The following is a 7363-nucleotide window of genomic DNA, read 5'->3' as shown; positions in this document are numbered from 1 at the left end:
AATTTATAAACCGCAAATCCAATCTAATCCAAACCGCTTGAAATTGGATCAGATCGGATCGGTTTTTTTTTAAAAGCATCCAATCCAAACCGCACCGCAAGTAAAATTAGGGTTCGGATCGGATGAGTTTTTGACTCAAAACCAATCCAAACCGCACCGCGAACACCCCTATTTCTTCTTCCTCTCTTCCTCAACTATATTTTGTTGTGTTTATGGGTTTGTGTTGAAGTGGGTTCATTAAATGAGCCATTTATATGTTGGGCTTGGGCCCAACTTGGGCCCGGTCCAACCCGTTAGCGTTTTTAGCCCGTTTGGCCCAACTTCGGGCCAAACCTTTAAAATTAATGCCCGATTTTTCATTTCTAATATTTTTCTAAGGTTTTTGACGGTTTTCACTTTTTCTCGTGCAGTACTGGGTAGACTTGAACTGGTTCAACCGGTTCAACTGCCGGTTCGCGATTTGTCACTGTTTTTCGCAAAAGGCACATTTTCTGACTCAGAAAAACCCACTGAGTCCAAAAATCACCTCTAAATCCTCAAATTCTCTCTCTAACTTTTTGGAATCTAATTTGGACAATATTAATTACTTAATTAACCGGTTGATTAGTTGCGGTTCTTACATTCTCCCCATCAAATAAGAAATTTTGCCCTCAAAATTTGAATTACCTGAGAAAAGCTCGGGATAATCCTTTCGCATTTCAGACTCCAATTCCTACATATGCTCTTCTACTCCTGCTCGCTCCCAAGCAACTTTAACCAATGAAATATCCTTTCCTCGCAGCTTCTTCACACTAGTGTCGTCGATCCTCACTGGCGTCACTTGGAAGGTTAAGTTTTCCCTCAACTCAACCGACTCGGGCTCCAACACATGAGCCGCATCCGATGTGTACTTGAGGAGTTGTGACATGTGGAATACGTCATGCAAGTTAGACAGATGAGGTGGCAAAGCTACTTGGATTCAACTTCTTGGTCTTGATTGCTCTTCCAATCCCAGTTGTCGATGTCACCCGAAGAAATACATGTTCTCCCACTTCAAACTCTAACAGTTTTCTTCTCTGGTCCGCGTAGCTCTTCTGTCGACTCTGAGTAGTTAGAATCTTTGCACGAATCTTCTTAATGTTCTCAGTAGTCAGGTACTGACCGACCTCCCCACACTTAAGGCTGTGCACCATCCTCGGTGCCGTCTGTCAAGAACAGGGGTGGGCTGGTAGCAGTATCTCCACAATCGGGACCATCATGGCTCCCGGTGCTGGTAAAAGAAGTGGAGTCCGGGGTGTCTGAGTCCTTGAATTTTCCCTTAAGTAGCTCCTTGAGGTGTTTGAATCGGCGCTCATTTCGGCGCTCCCTTAGCTTCACTTTCGATTCTTGCCGATCTAGCCTTTCAAGTATCTGATGGAGCAGTTGGGTTGTTGTAGGTGCTTGTGGTGTTGAAGAAGGAATATCTTCAACTGGTTCAGTAGGCTGGCTAGTAGTGGCTGCTGGAGGTCTGATATATTTCCCATTAGGGACGTATTGATCATCCCATGGAAGCATGGCTTTGGTGTCCCCAGCTCTGTAGGAGACTCCGGCTGCTGAGACAAGATCTGAGACCAGGGCAGAAAAAGGTAAGTTGCCCGCAATTTGTACGTGTCCCATGGCATTCCGGATATGTCTTGGTAGATTCAGAGGTTGGTCTGTAAGGATGCACCATAGTAGAATGGCCATGTCCACAGTGAAGGAGGACTCGTGAGTGCTCGGAAAGATGTAATGGGACATGATCTGTGCCCATATGCGAGCCTCCAAGGTAAGTGCTGAAGTCGATATTCCCTTAGGGCGGGTACGATGGTATCCGTAGATCCATCTGCTGCCAGGTAGTGCGATAACTCTGAGAACGGCGTCTCAGTCAAATTGGTACATCTGGCGCTTTAGTGCAGCTTCTTGAAAGGTGTCCAATCCTTCTGGAACAGGGGGAAGACCTAGAGCTTTTTGAATGGCCTCTTCTGTAATAGGGACTTGCTTCTGACGTACAAAGACAGACCGCAGGGTTGGCAGGTGGAAGTTGGAGTAGAACTCGACTACCCAAGAAAGATTGACCTGCCTCGGCTGTCTCTGTAGGAAATCCCATTGTCTTTGTGTAATTTGCGGCTCAACAAATGTGGCAATATGGTTTGGGAGGAGAAGAAGGTATTCATTTTTGTAACTCCTTGCTGCCAGGATGGGGAACATCTGCTCACAGTAGCGATTGGGAAATCGCGTAGTGTTCTTTGCTGGGAAGGCTTTTTCCTTATCATCAACCTTTATGATCCTCTTAATTTTCTTTGTTGAGGGCTTTACTGCAGTGGAAGAGGGTTCTGCCACTAATGCTCTCTTTGTCCCTCTTCTTGCTTGTGGTTTGGGAGTAGCTTTCTCTTTGCCTTTCTTGGTGGCCATCCTGAAAAAGGAAAGAGAAAGTAAATTAAATTCAAAGAGATAGAGCAAGGAAGAGAACGGAAAAGGGTGGTTATGAATGCACAGTAAAAGGTAAATGATGTTAACACATGGTCATGACTGCATGTGAAAAGTCATCAATGGAAAATAGTTAGTGCATATGATGACAAGTGAATGCAAGGTGTTTATTGGCATGCTGGCAAAGGCATGAGTAGCATAGATCAAGCATCACTCGTAACAAACCATCACGTTTGTATTGACAATTAATTTTCAATTAATTCAATAGTAAAGGGATTTGTGAAAGGCAAGCATTGAATAGTAGAGTAACGTAGAAAAGTGCATAATGCCATATGGGCTTTTTCACAAACACATAGCATGCATGAGAATTAGGGTATAGAAAGTATTAAATTGAACATGCAAGCAACTCTTGGAAAAATAATATATAATTGCCAAATAAATTTATCATAATCCACAAGCATGGAATGAGAAATAATGACTCAAATAAATTTATAACACCAAGTAAAAAGGAAAAAGAAAGAAAAAGAAAATATGAATAATGAAAGTAAAAAGAAAAGAAAAGAAGATAACATAGAAAAATAAGAAGAATAATAGAAAAGTAAGGAGGGAAGAAGAAAAGAAAAACCTTGTTAATGGGGGTGAGAGAGAGAGTGAGAGTGTAAAAAGTGAGAAAGAAGGAAGAAGGAAGAAAGAAGAAAGAAATAAGGAATAAGGAAGGAAAAGAGAAAATAGGATTTGGGGAGAAAAGGATAAGATAGTTGGTAAATTAGGGAAGCTGTGCGGCGCAAGCGACGTGGTCGCGTTGGGCACGCGGTCGCGCGACTTGCGCTGAAACTGATTGACGCGGTCGCGTCGGTGACGCGGTCGCGTGACCCGTTTAATGCTATTGGCGCGAGGGCAGCCTCGCACTCGCACAACTCTCTGTTCAAAATCATTAATTGCCAAATATTGGGTGACACGATCGTATGGGGCATGCGATCGCGTGAGTGGTCATGAGAAGGATATGACGCGGCCGCATCGGTCACGCGGCCGCATGGGAAGGATTGTGCGTTCAGCACCAATCCAGCACCACTCTAGCACAACTTTCGGTCGTGCACCCTTTTGACGTCGAATTCCAGGGCACGCGGCCGCGTGAGTGACGCGGTCGCGTGGGAGGCCAATGTTCCCACTCGACGCGGACGCGTCGGCTACGCGGTCGCATGGGGCGATTTGTGCCATTGGCACGTCTCCAGCCACGCTCCTGCGTGACTCTCTGTTCGTTTATTATTTTCACCCATCTCCTTGCGACGCGGACGCGTCAATGATGCGGTCGCGTCGCGTAAAATTTTTTTTTTTTAAATAAAAGTAACTAAATGCAGATGCACGAAATGTACTAATAAAGAGAAGAGTTGTTAAATAGGAAGATTAAAAAGAAAGAAAAGAACGATCATACCATGGTGGGTTGTCTCCCACCTAGCACTTTGCTTTAACGTCCGTAAGTTGGACGCTCCACTAGCTCAATCTTCGGCTATGTGAGGATCTTCCAAGAGGAAGATCTCGAGCTCCTTGTTTTTCTGCATCCTCTCTCCATGGTACAGCTTTAAACGATGTCCATTAACTTTGATAAGTTCAGAGCTTGAAGGAGGGCTTAGGTGATAAACTCCGTATGGTTCGGCCTTCTCTACTCTGTATGGACCTTCCCATCTTGATCTCAACTTGCCTGGCATGAGCCTCAGTCGAGATTTGTAAAGGAGGACTATGTTCCCAGGTTGGAACTCTTTTCTCTTAATGTGTTGATCATGTACATCCTTCATCTTCTCCTTGTATAGTCTTGAGTTCTCATAAGCTTCTAGGCGAAGGCTTTCCAATTCTTGCAGTTGCAATTTCCTTTCAGCTCCTGCTTCCTCAATTCCCATGTTGCACTCCTTTACTGCCCAAAAGGCTTTGTGCTCTACTTCAACAGGGAGATGATAAGCTTTTCCATATACTAAGCAGAAAGGACTCATCCCAATGGGTGCCTTGTATGCTGTTCTGTATGCCCAGAGTGCATCTTGTAGCCTAGTACTCCAATCTCTTCTATGAGGTTTGACTATCTTCTGTAAGATATGCTTTATCTCTCTGTTTGACACCTCGGCTTGCCCATTAGTCTGAGGATGGTATGTTGTTGCAACCTTATGAATGATTCCATGCTTCTTCATTAATCCTGTTAGTCTCCTGTTACAAAAATGGGTGCCTTGATCGCTCACGATTGCTCGTGGTGATCCAAAGTGACAAATAATGTGGTTTCTCACAAAGAAAACAACAGTGTTAGCATCATCAGTGCGGGTAGGAATTACTTCCACCCATTTGGAAACGTAATCCACAGCTAACAATATATAAAAATAACCATTAGAATTTGGAAATGGACCCATGAAGTAAATGCCCCAAATATCAAAAATTTCACAGAAAAGCATAATTTGTTGAGGCATCTCATCCCTCCTGGATATATTACCAAATTTTTGGCATAGAAAACAAGATCTACAAAATTCAGCAGCGTCTCTAAAAAGAGTAGGCCACCAGAATCCACAATCTAAGATTTTTCTAGCTGTTCTTTGAGGGCCAAAATGTCCTCCACTCTCAGATGAGTGACAGGCCTCTAAGATGGACTAGAATTCTGATTGAGGCACACACCGTCTAATTACCTGGTCAGCGCCACATCTCCATAAATATGGTCATCCCATATATAATATTTAGACTCGCTTTTCAGCTTGTCTCTTTGATGCTTAGAAAAGTTTGGGGCATGTAAACTCTCGTTGCAAGTATAGTTACTAAACCAAGCAATCAACCTTTCTTACAAACGTTTTGGTTGTCACAAGGAACAAACCCTTTTAAAAATTATAACTGAAGTATTCAAACCTCGGGTCGTCTTCTCAAAAAATTGCAGGGAAGTATGTTCTTATTATTAGTTATGAGTCTTGTAAATTGGGGGTTTTGAAAGTAAGGAAGCAGTATGTTGAATGATAAGAAGAATAAAATAAATAAATAACTACAGAATAGACTCTTGGTAAGGTATGAAAACTGGAAGTCCTATCCTAGTTATCCTTATCAATTGTAATGAGAATTGGATTTTTCTCCCACTTTGTTAACCTCTAACTATGAAGGTAAGTTAAGTGGATGAATTAATTTTTATTCCTCAGGTCCTAGTCTTTCCTTGGGAAAAGTTAGAGTTATTGGAACTTGGTATGCGAAATCGTGATCATTCCCTCCTTGGTAATGGCGCTAAAAACTCAATACGCACGTTCATGTTCTTAATTTTGTTTCACAACTTCGTACAACTAACCAGCAAGTGCACTGGGTCGTCCAAGTAATAAACCTTACGTGAGTAAGGGTCGATCCCACGGAGATTGTCAGCTTGAAGCAAGCTATGGTCACCTTGTAAATCTCAGTCAGGCGGATTCAACTGATTTTATGAATTGATAAGTAAAAGACAAATAAAATATAAAATAGGATAGTGGTACTTATGTAATTCACTGGTGAGAATTTCAGATAAGCGTATAAAAATGCTTTCATCCCTCTGAACCTCTGCTTTCCTGCTGTCTTCATCCAATCCTTCTTACTCCTTTTCATGGCAAGTTGTATGTTAGGCATCACCGTTGTCAATGGCCACCTGTCCTCTCAGTGAAAATGGTCCAATGCGCTGTCACTGCATGGCTAATCATCTGTCGGTTCTCGATCATACTGGAATATGATCCATTGATCCTTTTGTGTCTGTCACTACGCCCAGCACTCGCAAGTTTGAAGCTCGTCACAGTCATTCAATCCCTGAATCCTACTCGGAATACCACAGACAAGGTTTAGACTTTCCAGATTCTCAAGAATGGCCGTCCATGGGTTCTAACTTATACCACGAAGACACTAATAACTCAGACTCGGTCCCCTGTATTAGATATCCAAGAGATATCCATTCAATCTAAGGTAGAACGGAAGTGGTTATCAGACATGCGCTCATAAGTTGAGAATGATGATGACTGTCACGATCATCACATCCATCATATTGAAGTGCGAATGAATATCTTAGAAGCGAAATAAGTTGAATTGGATAGAAAAACAGTAGTACTTTGCACTAATCTTTGAGGAACAGCAGAGCTCCACACCTTAATCTATGGTGTGTAGAAACTCTACCGTTGAAAATACACAAGTGATAAATGTTCAGACATGGCCGAATGGCCAGCCCTCACAAAAGTCTAAGATAGCATAAAACTAATCAAAGATGATCCAAAGATGATTCCAAGGATAGTAAAAAGTCCTATTTATACTAAACTAGTTACTAGGGTTTACAGAAATGAGTAAATGATGCAGAAATCCACTTTCGGGGCCCACTTAGTGTGTGCTTGGGCTGAGCATTGAGCTTTACACGTGTAGAGGCTTCTCTTGGAGTTGAACACCAGTTTGTAGCCTGTTTCTGGCATTGAACTCCACTTTGCAACCTGTTTCTGGCGTTTGACTCTAGAATGCAGCATGGAACTGGCGTTGAACGCCAGTTTACGTCATCTATCCTTATTCAAAGTATGAACTATTATATATTGCTGGAAATCTCTGGATGTCTACTTTCCAACGCAATTGAGAGCGCGCCATTTAGAGTTCTGTAGCTCCAAAAAATTCACTTTGAGTGCAGGGAGGTTAGAATCCAACAGCATCTGCAGTCCTTCTTCAACCTCTGAATCTGATTTTTGCTCAAGTCCCTCAATTTCAGCCAGAAAATACCTGAAATCACAGAAAAATACACAAACTCATAGTAAAGTCTAGAAATGTGAATTTTAATTAAAAACTAATAAAAATATACTAAAAACTAACTAAATTATACTGAAAACTATGAAAAAACAATGCCAAAAAGCGTATAAATTATCCGCTTATCACAACACCAAACTTAAATTGTTGCTTGTCCCCAAGAAACTGAAAATCAAATAGGATAAAAAGAAGA

This window comes from Arachis hypogaea, chromosome 17, assembly GCF_003086295.3.
Source record: "Arachis hypogaea cultivar Tifrunner chromosome 17, arahy.Tifrunner.gnm2.J5K5, whole genome shotgun sequence".
Classification (NCBI taxonomy): Eukaryota; Viridiplantae; Streptophyta; class Magnoliopsida; order Fabales; family Fabaceae; genus Arachis; species Arachis hypogaea.
This window is presented reverse-complemented; position numbering follows the sequence as displayed.